Source organism: Mus pahari, chromosome 9 (assembly GCF_900095145.1).
Source record: "Mus pahari chromosome 9, PAHARI_EIJ_v1.1, whole genome shotgun sequence".
In the NCBI taxonomy this organism is placed as follows: Eukaryota; Metazoa; Chordata; class Mammalia; order Rodentia; family Muridae; genus Mus; species Mus pahari.
Window position 1 is genome coordinate 38058810 of NC_034598.1, and position 18883 is coordinate 38077692.

The window sequence follows — 18883 nt, forward strand, 5'->3', positions numbered from 1 at the left end:
ACACAATGGAGTACTACTCAGCTATTAAAAACAATGAATTTATGAAATTCTTGGGCAAATGGATGTATCTGGAGGATATCATCTTTAGTGAGGTAACCCAATCACAAAAGAAGTCACTATATATGCACTTACTGATTAGTAGATATTAGTCCAGAAACTTAGAATACCCAAGATACAATTTGTAAACCACAAGAAAACCAAGAAGAAGGAAGACCAACATGTGGATACTTCATTCCTCCTTAGAATAAGGTACAAAATACCCATGAAAGGAGTTACAGAGACAAAGTTTGGAGCTAAGACGAAAGGATGGACTATCCAGATCCACCTGGGGATCCAGTCCATCATCAGCCACCAAACCCAGACACTATTGTACATGCCAGCAAGATTTTGCTGAAGGGACCCTGATATAGTGGTCTCTTGTGAGGCTATGCCAGTGCCTGGCAAACACAAAAGTGGATGCTCACAGTCAGCTATTGGATAGAACACAGGACCCTCAATGGAGGAGCTAGAGAAAATACCCAAGGAGTTGAATGGGGCTGCAACCCTATAGGTGTAACAACAATATGAACTAACCAGTACCCCCTGAGCTCGAGACTCTAGCTGCATATGGCCTATTCGGCCATCATTGGGAAGAGAGGCCCATTGGTCTTGCAAACTTTATTTGCCCCAGTACAGGGGAATGCCAGGGCCAAGAAGTGGGAGTGGGTGGGTAGGGGAGGAGGGTGGGGGGGAGTGTATAGGGAACTTCGGATAGCATTTAAAATGTAAATAAATAAAATATCGAAAGAAAGAAAGAAAAAAGAAAAGAAAAAAAAAGAAAAGAAAAGAAAAGAAAAGAAAAGAAAATAGAATAGATCTGTAAGTCAGGTATCCACCTAAGGAAATTCAATTCCAATGAATGATAATGGTGCCATTCACTAGATTCAGAAGTGCATTGTAAAGACACTTTAACTCGATCCTGGGCTGTAGAAGTTAGACAAAGCTCAACCAATTTGCTACACTCAGGATCTCCCTCCAGTTAGTATCTTCCACAATTTAATTAAATAGAGCAATGTATCAGTGCCTCTCTTTATCTTCTTGCCTGAAGCAGTGTAATGACTGCCTAAGAAGAACACAAGAAAGAACATTCCAGGTGGGGCTCATCCACTCCCTGAAGTGATGCCCTGAGGAAACTAAGCCTGGATTTGTATATCAAACGTAGAGAAGGGAAGGAAGCCACAGACTTAGAAATTTCCAGAAGCCTTTAGGGTCCACCTGGACTATCCAGTTGGATACTGGTTGGTGTATATGTCTGAGGAAAGAACCTGAAGCTTAAAGCTTACTCAGTCCCTCTCCTGTTCATCAAGCAGCCGATTTCCTGACTTGGCCCTTTGTGTGTCCTATATTTATTGTAGCTATCAACCATCACATGACTTTAAAATGTGAATGTGATTCCATTTTCAAAGAACTGAACTGTGTTCCCCAATGTAGAATTCAAGAATATTTAATAAAGAATACTAGAATATAAATGAATAGTGTGTGCTTGCTAGTCAATCAAAATAGGCACAGGAGAAAACAAACAGATATGCAACTGCACCATTACTTTGGGGTTCTGATATCTATTCTCTTATCCTGGGCTGCCTGTGGACAACTTTATCTATTGTCCAAGTTGCACTAATCAGTCATATGATCATGACCTCCAAGTCATTCTCTCCAGATTACATTTCTTACCTCTACTCTCCCATTTCCAATAGAAGATTGGTCATGCCCTCTGTGTGGCCACTTAATAACATCTACGTATAGATGCAGATACCTTAGTTCATAGCCTCCTGGCTCCCAGGCAGCAGGACTCTGAAATTCACTGTCAATATTTGCTCATGCTATACAGTAAATATTTCTTTTGGCTATTTAGTCAATCCTTAGGGCTAACCAATTAAATATCTGTTAATCCCCCCCCCCCCAATCTCTTCGGCTCTCTACTCAGTATCAATCTCAAACCAGGCAGTCACGTCTTTATTGACTCCATGTCTATCCTCCTGCCTGTGCAGATTCTGGGTGAAAGTGTGGCGATCTCCTGACTAAGACAATTCAAATAGTCTACCTTTTAATCTCCAAGACAAAATTGAGACAGTATAAATGTTAAGGAGAGCAATAACCATTGTGCATTTCTTCAGACTCATTTCTTCCTTTAACTTCCTTCATTTGACTTTCAGCAAAAAGGAGAAAGCCAGGTTTTTCTGGTTTATTTAGCTTCCGATTCAAAACTTTATATAAGTAAAACACCTACACAAATTGGGGCTGTATAGAGTGAGGCTCTTGCAAGGGTCTTTGCTCATCTTCAAGGGCACCTTGCTTGGAATTGCCCAATGATGTGGAGCCTGTTGGAATTAGGAATGAAAAATCAATACCTGCCTTCACGCTGCCCTCTTGTATATATGTGTGTATCATTGTACCATAAAGACTTAATGGTGTGTGCTTTCTGCACTGTATCCTTTAGACAAGCTGAACACAGATGGGTCCACATATGCCTTCAGCACGATGACACAGAATGCTGCAAAGCTCTTCTGAGAGGTTTCTGCATTACTGCCATGCTCCACAGGGTTCCCAGTGCTACACTGGTTACTGTTACAGTCCCAGTGGTATTGAAGTATTCTATGTGCTTTAAATCATTTGATTTTGGACTTTTGTCTTAGTTGTGACCATGCGGTCCACAAGACTTAGCACACTGATGTTTAAGATTATGCATTTTACAAGCATTAGATTAATAAAGGCTTTAGGGCAGTAAAGATTTTAGAGCAGTGAACTCTACTTCAGGGCAGTAGCCTTTTCTTTTAGCTCCCAGTTCAAAGAGATACAGTCCATCCTAGAGAGGAGGCATAGGAGCTAGATTGGTCACATGACTCCATGGTAAAACAGCAGAGAGTAATGAAAGCTAGTCTTCAGTTCACTTTCTTTTAATTTTGCCCAGAACCTTAGCCCAGGACATCATATCAGCAGGGTAGTTTTAATTTTGTTTATGTTTTTGCTTTCTTTATTTGTGAGACAGGGCTCACTATATATATTTCTGGCTAGCCTAGAACCCATTAGGTAGATCAGGCTGATTTTAAACTCATGCTTTGTCTATCTATCTATCTATCTATCTATCTATCTATCTATCTATCTATCTATTTATTTTATTTATTTACCAAAAGGACTCTGACTTATGTTTATATGATACACTGCTTGCTGTTTTGTTATGAACATTTTCTGCCCTGTGGGCCTCTCTATGAGTTTTGATTACTCTATGTCCATCCTGTTTTCAGGATTAATGTTTATACTCTGGTCTCTGAGTTCTGACATCTGGTAGATACAAAGATTTCTGGTGGATCTTCCATGATGAAGATGAGTAAAGACTTAGAATATTTCTCAAGGTCGAGACTAAACTCAAATTCTCAACTGAAAGAGACAAATGTCAGAATTCTAAGGATGTGGAGCCACCAGACTTCATTATAGGCAATGTACAACAAAACATTACTTGCCTTTTTAATTTTAAACATCTAGTTTTCAATATAAGGAAAACAAGACAGAACCCTACACACATGGTAATTCTTATTATTTTTGTCCAGTTTCCTACAGACCAGGTGAAATACTTAGAGTTCTTTTTTTTTTTTTCAAGACAGGGTTTCTCAGTATAGCGCTGGCTGTATTGGAACTCACTTTGTAGACCAGGCTGGCCTCGAACTCAGAAATCCGCCAGCCTCCGCCTCCCAAGTGCTGGGATTAAAGGCGTGCGCCACCACACCCGGCCCACTTAGAGTTCTTTATAGGAAGCATTGGAAGGGAAGATTTCAGAGATTGATGCTGTAAATGTGCTTAGGGATTCTATTAGGCTGTTTAAAATTTTCTTTCGGCTAATAAATTTTAAATGTATTTACTATGATCAAATGCACAGTATCTAGTAAGTCTTAAGTGGTGAGTCTTTGTATATACATACTCAAAGCCTATTCAAGTTATTATGAAAGAAAATCACAGTAGATAAAATATTAGTAATGATAGGTTCAAATATGTATTTCTAAAAATATATTTTTGTTTGTTTCTTGTTTTCTTTTGGGGGTTGTTTTATTTATTATTTATTTATTTTGGTAAACTGATGATATAAGAGTTTGCATACATAAGATCTATGTATAGTCAGTATTTTGATTTCTGAAATATGTTCCATTTAAGTCAGTAATAAGTACAGCATAGATAGGGTTATGGAAAGGTGCCACAACTGATGTTCAGTAGGCTGAATTATTATTATTATTTTGCCTATATAATATTGAATATTCATACAGCTCCAGTTGCAACACAAGTTTCCTGTAACATCAGGCAGGTCATACAGAGCATATCAACTAGACAAAAACCATATGCTGCCTCAGCCATTTTTCCTTGCATGCCATATTCTTACATGTGCTGAAGCACTTCTATAACCCAGCATGGGGGAGATAGAGACAAGCAGGTCTCTGAGGTTCATGGTCATCTTCAGTTGAGAATTCTTTGTTTAGCTCTGTACCCCATTTTTTAAATGGGGTTATTTGAATTTCTGGAGTCCAGCTTCTTAAGCTCTTTGTATATATTAGATATTGATCCCCTATCAGATTTAGGATTGGTAAAAATCCTTTCCCAATCTGTTGGTGGCCTTTTTGTCTTGTTGACAGTGTCTTTTGCCTTACAGAAATTTTGCAATTTTATGAGGTCCCATTTGACAATTCTTGATTTTACAGCACAAGCCATTGTTGTTCTGTTTAGGAAAATTTCCCCTGTGTTCATATCTTCATGGCCTTTTCCCACTTTCTCCTCTATAAATTTCAGTCTCTGGTTTTATGTGAAGGTCTTTGATCCACTTAGACTTGAGCTTTGTACAAGGGATCGTGTCTCTAGCTGCATATGTAGCAGAAGATGGCCTATTTGGCCATCATTGGGAAGAGAGGCCCCTTGGTCTTGCAAACTTTATATGCCCCAGTACAGGGGAATGCCAGGGCCAAGAAGTGGGAGTGGGTGGGTAGGGGAACAGGGCAGGGGGGGAGGGTATAGGGAACTTTCAGGATAGCATTTGAAATGTAAATAAAGAAAATATCTAATTAAAAAAAAAGGGAGAGATCTTATTTCTCTGAGATACCTTGTCTCAAAACTAATGTTGAGAGGGATTGAAGAAGTTAGCTAATATATTCATCTGGCTTCTGCATGCATACATACATGTGAACATATTTACATGCATGCTCATGTGTGCTTATGCCTGCATACACACAAAGAATCATCCTACCTCCTGTATGAAATTATATCAAAGAAAATCAACCTAATAGGGATAAAGTGAGTGCTACATCATCAACTCAGGACATAAATAAATATGGAAGAGAAAGTGTTAATGTGTGTCTTAACAATGGTGGCCAACTATAATGAAGTTACAAAATTAGAATAGACAGCCAAGATTTAAGGAGAAAATGTGAGTGATAATACAAAAGACAAACAATAGATTATCAATGAATATGTGGATAGGTTCCAATTGGCAGGAGGAAATCTAGCAGGATTTTACAAATAAGAATATGGGACTGTCCACCTGGGTTAAAAAGCAATTGCACGGATCATGAGAAACAGTGGACCAAAGACACACTGCTCCATTGTCAGCCTTACTTGCATAATCAATATTAGGGGTGTAATTTGAGACAAGCAACACCAAAAATCGATGTGCTCATATACACCAAGGGTAAATTACTAAGAAGAAAGGGAGAAATGAGAGTCTTCTAACAGAATTGCTCCCCAGAATTCATCCCTACATCTGTGGTATCCAGATTGTCTGGGGACCTTCTAATAATATCGACTATTGCAGATACTTTCTATCATTCAAAGAGCATCAGTGTATGTAGGTAGAGCCTAGTCATCCTGTGTATAAAGCCCTTGAAGTAACAGCCATGAACCCTTGGGTCTTTGAGTCATTCTTTCATTACCTTTGGTTAAGAATTAACCTGTATAATTATGGGCAACAGAACTTATGGAGAGGGCAGAATGCATCATAGAAAGAAAAAAATATGTAGCATGAGGAGGTAGCCTGGAGAATGTGTGGATGTCATACTTCATGCTTTTATGTTATTTTGGGGAAGCAATATCATGTGGAATGTATCAACTCACCTAATTAATATCTTTGCATTAATGTGTTAAACCTCCTGTGCAAATATCCATTTAAAGTCACTTCTAAAAGTTCTGAGGATGGTCCTTAAATGGAAGAACCTAGTTTAAGAATCACCTGTGCTCTGTACTGGATAATTTTATGCAAACTTGACACAATCTATTGTCACCAGGGAGGAAGGAATCTTGATTAAGAAAATGCCGGCATAAGATCTGGTTATAAGACATCTTCTCAATTAGTGATCAGTATGAGAGAGCCCAGCCCATTGTAGGTGATGGTGTCTTTGGGCTGGTGGTCCTGGGTTCTATAAGAAAACAGACTGAGCAAGCCATGGATATCAAGATTGTAAACAGCACTCCTCCACTGCTTCTGCTTCAGGGTTAGTCTCTAGGTTCCTTACCTGTATGAATTCCTGCCCTCACTGCTTTGGATGATGAACTGTAGTATAGAACTATAAACAAAATAAGCCCTTTCCTCCCTAAGTTGCTTTTGGTCATGGTGTTTCATCACAGCAATTGTAACCTGAATTAATGCACTTTTCTAGTGACTCATAATAGTAAAAAAAAAGTAATGGGATCAATGAATTATCTAGGGAGGTAGTGAGCTTATACTCATAATCACTGGCGTGGCAGATTTATGGAGACTTGTCACAGCAATGTTTGTTTGTTTTTGTTTTTTTTTTCAGTGCCATCTCAAAGGAACGTGGTTTGCTGTGCTTTTATGGTGGCATGTTGAGTTGAGATGTGTGTAGTTACTTCACTAGACAAGTTGTAATCTTAAGGGTTGATCATATCAATCAAAGTGGCAGGTGTGTAGAGTGGAGTAAGCAGATTCCTGATTGATTGATTAAGTTTTCAACTGCTTTGAACAGGTGGCAAACAGACATGACCCTAGACTGCAAATGGTGCAAAAACCTAGCTGATTTTAAAGACCCCGATCTAGGGACAATGTATAAGCATTAAACTCTTATCTTAAGTGTTGCTATAGATTAGACTTAGGGCTTTGTACACTATGGAAGCTCTTTACCATCTAAGGTAGCCTAGATACAACTTCCCACTGTGCCTCAGTGGCACTGGGATTTCATGCAGACAGTGTGTAAGAAAACCTGTCTTGGAAATGGGTCTCCCTTAGGAAACGACATAGTCTATGCCAGAAACTACATGTATTGTTTTGCTTTTCTAGGCAGAATTTCTCTGTGTAGCCCAGCCTATCCTGGAACTTGCTCTGTAGATTAGGCTGTCCTTAAACTCAGACATCTGCCTACCTCTGCCTGCCAAGTGTTGGAATTAAAATACTATACCACCACCACTAAGCTAGAAACTGCATTTTAATGTAAAGTCTCCACCCCCATTCAACCCCAACATTTTCCCCACAAATTAGAACCTGTGGAAGGCATGAGCCAGATTGTAGGAGGCTGTTAGGTACAGTAGCTTGAGCTTGCATTTGGCTTTAAAGACTAGTATGTTTTAGAAAGAACTGAAAGGGGCAGGGACTTGTGTGGCTATTAGCAGATGGGCATGGCCCAACACTGTCTATTGCAGTCTAAGGAGGTCATCCTCGAAAGTCCCTGACTTGAATGGCTGGGATCTGATGTAGCAAGTGGAAAAGTTGTTAGGAAAGCTGGTATGAAGCCACGTTGGTGGACACTGGTTGTCCTGCCCTTTCATTCTCTCTCTTATTCTTCTGTGACTGCGGCTGTCACAGTCTAGAGCTAGACTGGCAGCCCCAAAGTCCCAGAAATCCTTCTGTCCCCACCCCAGCATTACCGGGGTTCCAAATACATTCACCAAACCTGACTTTCCATATTAGTTCTGGGAACTTGGCATCAGATCCTTGTGCCTGGATAATAAGTGCTCTTATTCACTGAGCCATTTTCCCAGCTCTGATGCTGATGCTGCTACTGATAAAGTGACATTGTTTAAAGGACACTATTTGCAGCTGGGTTTAAAGATTGAGCAGAGCTGAAAAATTAAGATTTAACATTATGTTAATAATATGGGCCATTTTACTTAATTCCCAAGTTTTCTCCAAAAGGAGCTTTAAGTGGTATGCTGTTCAGGTATTTGGGTGGCAGATAGATACTGATAAAGATCCATTTAAAAATCACCTATTTTCTTGTCTTATTCATTATTCTTGCTATTCAATACTCTTGCCGAAGTCCAATACTCTCAGAGAGGAGATGTTTTCTCTCTGTAGGTTTTGAAGCAGTTTTGATACTGTAAATTAGGTTGTAATTCATGAGCCAGGCTTCTTTTCTGTAGCACGGCCCCTTTGATTCCCTCTTTTCCTTCTGTGCCTTGATTTCACTTACAGATATAATCCAGTCTGCCATCCCACCTCTTTTTGTGAGAATTAAAATGCCGCTGCTTGCTGGCATTAGTCTCCTTACCAGACATAGTGATGAAGTATGTGTACTCAGGGGCCCAGGGGAACTTGTCTATTATCTAATTGCATATCGATGTAGCACATACATATTCAAGTAGTGTTGAGTTTACATTATTTTGACTGGTAGCAAGAATGGATGGTTGCTTAGTATCACATTAAAATTATTAGGTTATCCTGAGTAAATATCTTCAAATTTTTCTCTGCAATTTTAGTGTTTGCCTTTTCTATGTTAAAGTGTATACCCCTCAGGCTAGGGAGACAGTTCAGAAGTGAAGAGCAATATCTGCTCTTGCAGAAGGTATGAGTTTGGTTTTCAACACCCACATGATGGTTCCCAGTCATCTGTAACTTTAGTTCTATGGGATTCAGCACCCTCTTCTGGGTCCTAAGAGTTCCTGGCACACATGGGGTATACATAAATGTATGTAAGCCACATATACCATTCACATAAAGAGCCTTGAACTCATTGGCACAGGGGAAAATTTCCTAAAAAAGAACTCCAAAGGCTCTTGTTCTAAGATCAAGAATTGATAAATGGGGCCTCATAAAACTGGAAAGCTTTTGTAAGACAAAGGACATAGTCGATAAGACAAATCGACAGCCTCCTGATTGGGAAAAAAAAAAACTTCACTAACCCCACATCTGATAGAGGGCTAATATCCAAAATATATAAAGAACTCAAGAAGTTAATCACCAAAAATCCAAACAATCCAATAAAAAAAATGGGGTATAGAACTAAACAGAAAATTCACAACTGAGGAATCTCAAATGGCTGAGAAACACCTAAAGACATGTTCAAAGTCCTTAGTGATCAGAGAAATGCAAATCAAATCAACCCTGAGATTCCATCTTACACCAGTCACAATGGCTAAGACCAAAACCTCAGGTGACAACACTTTGTTGGAGAGAATGTGGAGAAAGAGGAACACTCCTCCATTGCTGGTGAGATTGCAAACTGGTATAACCACTCTGGAAATCAATCTGGGGGGTTCCTCAGAAAATTGGAAATAGATCTACCAGCAGACCCAGCTATACCATTCTTGGGAATATATCCAAAAGATGTCCCACCATGCCATAGGGGCACCTGTTCCACTGTGTTCATAGCAGCCTTATTTGTGATAGCCAGAAGCTGGAAACAACCTAGATGTCCTATGACAGAAGAATGGATACAGAACATGTGGTTTATTTACACAATGGAATACTACTCAGCTATTAAGAATGAAGACATCCTGACTTTTGCAGGCAAATGGATGGAACTAGAAAATATCACCCTGAGTGAGGTAACTCAGACCTAAAAGGACATACATGGTATGCACTCACTAATAAGTGGATATTAGCCAAAAAAAGAAAGAAAAGAAAAGAAAAAAGAAAGAAAGAAAGAAAGAAGAAAAAAAAAACCCAGACAGAATACACAAGATAGAGTCCACAAAATTCAAAGACTCAACAAGCTGAAGTGTCCAAGTGAGGATGCCTCAGTCCCACTTGGGGGAGAGAAGAAAGCAATCACAAGTGCGAAGGGAGGGAGGGAGGGACTTGGGAGGGAATGTAGATGGGGTCGGGGGACAGTGGGGAAGAATAGGGGACCCTGATCTGATATTGGGTGAGGGAAAAGGACTGAAGTCCTGAGGGCCAGCAGAAAGTATGTAAACAGGCAACCTCAGGAAATAGGAGGTTGGGGAACCCCCCCCCCCCAGAATGAACCAGAGACCTGGGAGGTCTCCTTAGATGAAATGGCCAACAGTAGGGAGAGGGAAATTACAGAGCCCACCTCCAGCAGGAAGACAGAGCATCAAGTGAGGAATGGTGTTGCCATCCCACTGTCACACCTCTGACCCATAATTGGTTCTGTCTGAAAGAATCACAGGGATTGAATTGGAGAGGAGCCTGAGGAAAAGAAGGTCCAGCGATAGGCCCAAAGTGGGATCTGGCTCAAGGGGAGGGGGGTCCCAAGGCCTGACACTATTACCAAGGCTATGGGATGCTCACAAAAAGGGGTCTATCATGACTGTCCTCTGAAAGACCCAACAAGCAGCTGAAAGAGTCAGATGCAGTTATTTGCACCCAACCAATAGACAGAAGCAGCTGAATTAGGGAAGGCTGAAAGAAGCTGAGGAAAAGGGCTATTCTGTAGGAGGACCAGCAGTCTTAATTAATCTGGACCCCCTAGATCACTCAAACACTGGACCACCAAACAGACCAGCTGATATGAGACCCCTAACACACATACAGTAGAGGACTTCAGGTCTGTGTTCATTCAGAGATGATGCACCTAACCCTCAAGAGACTGGAGGCCCCAGGGAGTTTAGAGGTCAGGTGGGGCGGGCATCCACATGGAGACAAGGTGGGGTTGGGTAGGAGGTATGGGATATGGAGCAGCTGGAGGGTGGATGATGAAAAGTATCTGCTTTTCTCCCTGTTTCTACCCTTTCCCTCCTAATTTTTTCTGAAATAGAAATTCATAGTATGTTTATCTTCAGGCCTTTTCTTTTTACAGTATATAATTACATAATTTAAAATTTTGTCTCTAATGGTGGATTTAAAAGAACAAATCTCTCTCTCTCTCTCTCTCTCTCTCTCTCTCTCTCTCTCTCTCTCTCTCTCTCTCTCTGTGTGTGTGTGTGTGTGTGTGTGTGCTGAAGGCTCCCACATATTTGTCTATCCTTACCAGGTACATACAGTTCAGCCCATGGGCATGACTGATTCATAATTTCATTGAAGGGGATTAACATTCTTTCTGGTATTCTGCCCTCTAATCACCAATTACCACTCAGGTCTCTCAAAAGATAAAATGCTGACAGAACCAGACTCAACCACATAATCCTTACTGATTTCATAATCCAAAATGAGTAGCACAAACTGGTCAAAACTGAAGGAGAATTCCGCAGTGCAGTGAGCTCTCAGGACACATCCCAACATTCCTTTGTTGCTCACAATTCAATTCTTGTTCAGTGAAAACCTCAAGTTACTTCATTTCTTTCCCAAATGTGTTTTGGAAATATTTGAAAAATGATTGATGTTATAGCTTTAAAATTCTCCAGTCTCTTATCATCTATGCTTTCTCCAACTGAGGAAAAAACTGTGTTTGTAATTCTGGAAATACTTCATTAACTTTTTGACTTCTATTACAGTATGTAGTTATTGTTATTTTATGGCTCCTTATCATCCAACTCATAAAGTTTGTCTTATTTGTGTCAAAAAGAAAACGTAACAGATAATATTTGGTACCATCTGCAGCTCCAGGTATCCCCTGAGTATCTGAAGATATTTCTGCCAATATGGGGCTGCTCTACCCTGGAGGGCATTTCTCTCCAATCCACAGGTCCATGCTCCCTCCAGTTAATATTTATATAAACAAAGGGTAAACAAGAGGTAGAGAAAGCACTAGAGTTTCATTATTTATTGAATCTTAGAACAGTCTTCATGAGAAAAAGAAATGATTACAATGTTGAATTTTTGACTATTGAAATATGAAATAGAATAAAAAAAGCTCAATAAAATTTACACTCAAAAGAGTCACAAAGCTTACGTCCAGTCTTAACCTATTCTACCTTGATTTCCATAGATAATAAAGGGCAATACTTCTTTTGTTTTATTTGTGCCTGGCAAAATGATCTTGTGACTGGAGGCAGTAGAGTGGTTTACAGCAGTCACTCTTCTTGCAAAGGGCAGGGCTCCATTTCCAGCACATGAATCACAGTGCATAACCTCCTGTAACTCCTACTCCTGGGGGTCAGTATTTACAGCTGAACACATCCATTGAAATACATACACATACATACATATACACATACATACATATATACATGCATACATACATACACACACATTTCTTCAAAATGCTTATGTGAATAAAAGTACACATATCTGACATGCATGTACAGATCTCATAGGATTTTTACTTAACAGAGAGCAGTGTTAAATATTTTGCATGCTGCTTCTTATTGTTTACTTATAAATTGTATGTATTTACCCATCATGTGTGCATATTTTATATGTATACATTATCACTGCTAAAAATTCTGGAAAGCCAACACTTTAGGAGACCTGACAAACATTCCAGCACTAACCATTTCATTTGTCACATTATTATTATTATTATTATTATTATTATTATTATTTAGCATATTAGATTACCCAGCTAATATATCAAAGGAATACAGTTGATTTCTGCTATTGCACTGTTTTATGACAGTGTGATAATATGAAACTATGTGAACTGGGTGAAACCATATTTGTCACATTTATTTTTGTGTGGCAGATGATACAATAATTTTTAAATATTCAGAAAAAAACTGTGTCACTGTTCTTTGTTATAGAGCTGTTTGCCTGCATTCTGAGAATTTCCTTTAAGCATAGACATAGCCATGGATGAATGTCTCAGTTTTCACACAGTACACATTATTTATATTGAATGAGCCACATTTCCACATATTCCTTTAGTCTTTTTAAATAGTATATTCTGGTTAGAGCAAATTTTCATTTTAAATGTTTCATATTCTTGGATAACTGGAGACAGAACTTTCTTTTGCATCGTCTCATGAGAAGTAGAATATACATCGAAAAGTCAAGAGTGAAACACATAAACAAGGGTATGTCTACCTTAGTGTAAGTAGTGTTTTCTTGCTGTGATGGACGATTCCGTTCTGTTAAGGAAAGAGAGAAATCACAAGTACTCTAATTTGACACACTCTGTGAAAGATATCCATAGAGATGTCCTCAGTACGACATTACTGTACCAACATAAAAGGTCACGTTTTACTGAGAAGCAAGCCACAGAGGCACTTTCCAAGGGATAGAAACGAGTGCCTGGTGCTGGCCCAGTGAAGATCTGTTGTGGGAAATATTAAAAAAATAGTAAGTTCCTGTGCTAGTCCCAGCTACTCTCTGCAGGCAATCCTGCCACCTCTAGACTAGCCTCTGTACAGCTGCCTTCCCAGCTCCAGTTCTCCTTCCTCAGAGCCGCCTGTACCTTCTCAGCCATCCACCCCCTGTGGTCGGTGGCCCCAAATTCCAGTAACCCAGTAAATCAAAACTCTAGATGCTTATAATTAATCAGTCAGATTTCTACAACAAAAAATTCTCAATTCACATGATACCCACAAAATAATTTCAGAGCCAATTGGTAATGATACAAGCTTCCCATCTAGATTAGAGAAGTTATCCCAATTATTCTACCCCTATTCGATATTATAGCTACCTGTGGCTATTTAAAGCCACATGGAATCTGAATCATCCTGTTCACCCTCCATCTTCCTCCTCCTGTCTCGCTCCCTGTCCCTGCAACTCTTAAAGCTGCCTCCCTTCTCCCTGTCTGATCACAAGCTTTTTGTTGTATTCATATTTAAATTAATTGGACAGGGAAAATTCTGCTACAAAGTTCAAAGTGTGTTTGCATGTCACTGAGGCATAAGCAGCTTGTCCTGGGTCAGTACATGGCATTACTGTTAAGAGAAGTTCCATCCACACTAGGAGAAAGACCACCCTCTTACTTCATTCATACTACAGACTAGAGGCAACCTGTAAATAAATATATGGGGGAAAAAAAGAGAAGCAGCAATTTAAACAAAAGAAATGATCAGGATAACATATAAAGGATGATCGAGTCAAACAAACAGACACCTCTGCTTATACTATTTCACAGAAGTCTTATGCTTCGTCCCTTTCTGTTATTTTTTTTTCCCCCTTTGGACAAAGGGCTCTATCCATGTTCAGTTGACCTGCCAGCTCCTGGCAGCAAAGAAACAATATTGTATACCTTTCAAATCAGGAAATATTGCAACCGTGAGAAGGCATCTGATTTTCCCATCTACTGAGTGATGGGCCTGTGTTTTCCCTGTGCTCATGTTATACAGTGCAGTCTGAAGCGCTGACCAGAGGTGCCCTGAGTGCTAAATTCGGTATCGGGAACAATTTAGCAGCTTGTTTAACTCTCAAACGTATCTTGGAAAGAGATTCTTCTATTTGGATGCTCAAGGGGATGTAGGTTGAGGCATTTAATTGCTTGTGCTTGTGTAAAGCTTTGAATCAAAACTAAATAGTATACACAAGGAGAGTGGGTGGTTTATACTTGATAGAGTACTTGCCCATTGATCAATTGCCCTAAATTAGATTTCTAAGTTATTCCATCTTCAAAGTCTCTCCTCGTTAAATTCCTGTTGTTGTTGTTGTTGTTGTTGCTATGATGATGATTAATGCATATGTTGCATGCACAAGAGTACAACTGTGTTAATCATGTACATATGCACACTCATGTAGAGGTCAATGCCAAACATGCAGCGTCTTCTTCAATTTGCTTTCTTCTCGTTAATCTCTCTTTTTTTATTAGATATTTTTTTAAATTTACATTTCAAATGCTATCCGGAAAGTTCCCTATACCCTCTCCCCTCCCTTGCTCCCCTACCCACCCACTCCCCCTTCTTGGCCCTGGCATTCCCCTGTACCGGGGCATATAAAGTTTGTAAGACCAAGGGGCCTCTCTTCCCAATGATGGCTGAACAGGCCATCTTCTGCTACATATGCAGCTAGAGACACGAGCTCTGGAGGTACTCGTTAGTTCATATTGTTGTTCCACCTATAGGGTTGTATCCCCCTTCAGCTCCTTGGGTACTTTCTCTAGCTCCTCCATTGGGGGCCCTGTGTTCCATCCAATAGCTGACTGTGAGCCTCGTGTGAGGCTATGCCAGTGCCTGGCAAACATAGTGAGTGGATGTTCTCGTTAATCTCAATAGCTGATTGGCAGCATTTATATTCAGAAGCCGACTGGCCTTTGGAGTCTTGCTATCACTGCTCCTCAACGCTAGGGATATGGACACACAGCCCATCCCAGATTCACACTCAGGCTTCATGCTTGCAGTGCAATAGCCCTTACCCACTGAGATAGCTCCCCATCCCTCTAGTTTCCCCAGATGTTTCCCGATAGTTTGTCAAGTTGGTTCATGGTCTGATAACCTATATCCTTAAGGCTTCTCACTTCTGTGGTGCTCCAACAGTTAAGTAAGCTGTCACTCACAAACACTGCATCTTTGTGACTATAAAAATCCTATAAAAATTTCCCAAAGAGAAGTTTTGACTCTTTAAAACATAGTCTTTTTCCATTTAAAACTCAAGTTATATAAGAAAACCCTAATACCTGAACTTTGTAATGTTATAATTTGGGGGTTGTGTGCTGCAAAAGGGCAGAATGTATTAGTGAGTAAAGAGCATTTTGAAATGTTCTGATCTTTAAAGTGACGCCTTTTCTGTTTCACTAGAAGGCTATGTGTCAGGCTAGCAAAGGATACTGAAATCTAGGCTAATAGGGGAGAAGCAGGGCTGCAGGTAAAGCAGTCCTCAGAGGCACTCTATCCGTGGCCTGGATCTGCTCCCTGGGGTCTAGTTACTGCTGAAGATTTCCTGGGTTAGTTCTGGCCATGGGCCAAGATGACATACAACACAAACATGTGGATAATGAGGTTTACCTCAGAGACAGCTTAACACAGCAATGGTCAATACTCAGTTTCTAATGCACACTTTGAAGCTTTCCCTGTGTCAAGCCCCCCCCCCCCCCGAAGATATCTGTCTCCATTAGAGTGCTGTTCAGTCTAGTGTGAGAGTAAGCAAGCATGGGAGACAGAATAACTTCCCAGGAATATGCGATGCTTCTCAAGATGTGGAAAACCACATTATAGTATTAATATTCTTATTGCCATATCATTTCAGAAGCCACATAAGCTTACAGATATAACACCAAATTGAGACGTATGTGAATGTATTGTGATGTGCTTCTCTTACCAGAAACCAATATATAATCATATATTCAGATAATCAGATAGGGGAAGATATAGAAATATGAGAATGGAAAACAGATAACTGTTAACTAGATGATGAAGACATGGATAGATGGATAGATAGATGACAGACAGACAGATGATGGATGGATAGATTACAGACAGACAAACGGACAGAAAGATAGATGACAGATGATAGATTAGTGGATAGACAGATGGATAACCAAGAGACAGACAGAGAAATATATGATGGATGGATAGATGACAGAAAGGTAGATAGATAGATAGATAGATGATAGATAGATAGATAGATAGATGATAGATGATAGATAGATAGATGACAGATAAACAGACAGATAGATAGGTGATAGATACATAATAGGTGATAGATATACAGATGTTAATGCCCTAAGTAGCTTTAGCTGTCAACTTGACACAGCTTCGGATTGTCTCAGGGAGACTCAATTGGAGTATTGCTGGTATCAGAATGGTCTCAGTGGGGGCAGGGAGCATTGTCTAGATGGCTACTTGATATAGGAAGGCCAAGCTTACTGTGGTATTATCCCTAGTAGCCATTCTTGGGATATGTAAAATAGCTAGTTGAACATAAGTTAAAGGGCTGACCTGAAAGAAAGCACTCTTTCTACCTGGGTTCAGCTTTCAGCTAGTATGTTAGTCAAGGTTCTCTAGAGTCACAGAACTTACAGGTAGTCTCTATATAGTAAGGGAATTGTTGATAACTTACAGTCTGTAGTCCAACTCCCAACAATGGTCAGCAGCAGCTGTGAATGGGAGTCCAAGGATCTAGCAGTTGCTCAGTCGCACAAGGCAAGCAGGCGAAGAAATGAGAGTCTTCTTTTCCAATGTCCCTATGTAGGTCTCTAGCAGAAGGTGTAGCCCAGATTAAAGGTGTGCACCACCACGCCTTTAACCCCAGATGACCTTGAACTCAAAAAAATCTCCCTGTCTTAATCTTCTGGAATTCATAGCCACTATGCCTCAAGATCTCCATGACAAGATCCAGGTCAGAAACTTTTATCTCCCAGCCTCCAGATTAGGGTCATTAGTGAGCCTTCCAGTTCTGGATTGTAGTTCATTCCAGATATAGTCAATCTGACAACCAGGAATAGCCACTACATCTAGTGTGTTAGGTTCATGCTTTGACATCTTTCCATATGGAGTATAATATATGAGTTTCAATATACTCTCTCCACTCTAAGTCACTTTTGGTCATAGTATTTATCACAGTGGCAGAAAAGCACACTATACCAGATAGATCGATGGCTAGATTAACAAATGTATGGGCAAACAATAGATGTATGAATGTTTTCTTTGGATGTTTACACAGTAGAGATATGTTAACCCAATCAGAGCTGGACATGAAATGTATTTTCTTTTCCACAGTTATTTTGCACTGCCTATACACTGTATTTAATCTTGGATATTGTTTGTATTACATTTATATCCTATGAGTGAATAAGAGAATATTGCATCTCTTGGACTATGATGTAAACCAATGCAATATCCCAGCAGAGGCAAAGGGAATATCCCACAACAGGCCAGGGCCTTGTGGCACAATTGAAAGAACATAGAGTGTGTTTAGAAAGCATGAATTTTAATGAAGCTGGGGGTAGTTCCAAAGACATGACCAATGTGCCGTCCCACTGGTGACAAGTGATTGCAAGATGAAATCTGTCAATGGGCTAATGCCTTAACTTGTTCACAGCGAGTGATTTTCTTTCAAAGGCATTATCTCACTGGATAATATAGATAAATATTAACATATCTTATAATAGTAAGAATATATATATATATATATATATATATATATATATATATATATATATATTTCTGTCTCTTCACTGATCTTTATGGATATCTGAAGAACCCCGAAGAACAAGAAGGTTCCAGGTAGTAGAGATAGGTAAAGCAGATGGGTCTGTTCAGTTAGACACACACATTATTATATAACCAGGAAAACACCTTAGTTCAAAAGAAAGCGATCATAGCCTTTTAGCCAATCAGATAAAGACTTGTGTGCATGTAGAGAAAATGAGTCTCTGTGGTTTTCAGTGAATCTGAGCATTTGACCAGTTTGGAGAGAGCAACTGCTAAACACTTGGTGTGGTTGCGTATCTGCACTCAGTTTCAGAAGGTTCTGATCCTAATTCTACTGGGAAGGCCTGGTGGGCATGACTGTACTGCACTCTAGTATGAGGTCCTCCTGTAGAAGGCAGGACTGCTGTTCTCAGCAGGTACCCCTAGGCTATTTCTAATTTTGCTCCACATTTTGTCTTCCAAGTACCTCTGGAGACCATGTCATCTGTTATTCAAACCGACAGTGTTTCTCTTCAGACGATTCAAGAATCTGGCAGCGCTTTTCCATGTGTAAATGAGCCTGGGGAATTATTCCACTGCCCAAGTGCACAGAGCTGAGCTACCCACTCATTCCCAGCCTGCCCCAAGTTCCAATCCTGTGGCAAGATGGCCTTCTTCCCATCTGGACCCTGGAGGATTCTCCAGAAGTATGTGATAACACTTTATGGCCTCTGCTTTTGGCTTTAGATTATGGTGCTTCACTGACAGTATCTGTAGCTGAGCAGCCTGGTGT

At 40.0% G+C, this 18883-nt stretch overlaps 1 protein-coding gene across 1 annotated transcript in view; it reads left to right on the top strand.

Annotated features, from left to right (window-relative positions):
* Positions 1-18883, top strand: part of Pcdh15 (protocadherin related 15) — a 1443732-nt gene that overhangs the window by 112727 nt on the left and 1312122 nt on the right. The gene's annotated exons all lie outside the window — the stretch shown is intronic.